This window comes from Tupaia chinensis, unplaced genomic scaffold (genome assembly GCF_000334495.1).
Source record: "Tupaia chinensis unplaced genomic scaffold, TupChi_1.0 Scaffold149501_1, whole genome shotgun sequence".
Lineage (NCBI taxonomy): Eukaryota > Metazoa > Chordata > Mammalia > Scandentia > Tupaiidae > Tupaia > Tupaia belangeri.
The window spans coordinates 104,123-105,468 of NW_006209345.1; the positions used below are offsets into that span (position 1 = coordinate 104,123).

A 1,346-nucleotide genomic window follows, 5' to 3' on the forward strand; every position below is an offset into this window, starting at 1 on the left:
AGGCGGAAGTTGTCCTTTTTAAGCCACCCCGTCCCTTTGCACAAATGTTCCATGGCATATGTAACCAGTCCACCATGGATGGACATTAGGTTATTTTCTTTATGACAACATGCAAGTAAATTTAGGATAAATCCTTAGAAATAAAACTATGGGGGATCAGATGGCATAATGATTACATTGCTGGATCCCACACAGTGGACTGCAGTTGGAGTCCCAGACCCAGTGGTTTGAAACTCATGGCAGGCCTGTGTGTGTGCGTGCCCAAGATCCTGAGAGGAGAATGGAGGAGAAGGGATTGCAGCGTGGCCATTTCCCCGGGGGAATGATTTCCCACTTTCTGTCTGTCTCTCTCTGTCTCTGTCTCTCCTATGTGCACACATGCCCTATAGCAAAAATCTCTCTTCAAAAAAAAAAATAAAACCATGCTGGGTGCATATATGTATGCACCCAAACTTTTTTTTTTTTAATAAACTGTTGTTTATTTTCCTTATCAACCTTATTTCTACTTTGTCTAAGAGTCTGTGAAAAGCAGACTTAAGACCACTCAGTGGTTGTTCCCATCCATTCAGTGGCCTGAGCAGTGGGGGCTGCAGACCAGTCTTTGGTGGCAGGCTGAGCCCTCCAGTCTTCAGTAGGGAACTGCTGGACGGGCACAGAGGGCACCTGCACGCCTTCAGGCCAGTCTGCGACCTCAGGCTGAGTAGCAATAAATCAGGAGCTGGAGCAGTCTATTCACCCTGACATTCCTCCTTGGTCACAGCCTTTTCAGCTGCAGCCCACTCCTCCTTTTCAATCTCTTCAGGATCTCTGTAGAAGTAGAGATCAGGCATGACCTCCCACGGGTGTTCACAGGTGCGCAGCACTTCCCTGGCCAGCATCCACATCAGACCCACAGAATGAGCTCCCTTGTTGTTGCATGGGATGGCAGTGACCACAGAGTGCAGAGGAGAATCTGTGTTGCACAGGGCAATGGCAGGTAGATTAACATAAGACACCTCTGTGAGAGGCTGGTGGTCGGCCCTGGGATCAGTCACCACCAGAAGATGCGGCTCCCAGAAGGCTGCCTGGATCTGGTCAGTGAAGGTTCCCGGAGTGAAGCGACCAGCCCTAGGAGTGGCTGACACTGACGTCAGCAGGGTTTTCAGTGGCAACAATGGCACAGGCTGCCAGCAGAAGCTTCTCCCAGGCCCTCTTCAGATTTATGATGGAGATGCATCACTTTTCCTCTTGTGGATGTACTGCTCCATTTGGAAGTCAAGGTTGGCGCCACCTAAGTGGGTTCCTGCAGCAAGGAATGTGAGGACATCCTCCTCCTTCATCTGCAGGACATCAAGGGCGCTGGACAT

General features: G+C 50.1%; 1 pseudogene; it reads right to left on the reverse strand.

Annotated features, from left to right (window-relative positions):
* Nucleotides 1–520: 520 nt before the first annotated feature.
* On the reverse strand, nucleotides 521–1,346 carry LOC102486353 (40S ribosomal protein SA pseudogene; annotated as a pseudogene).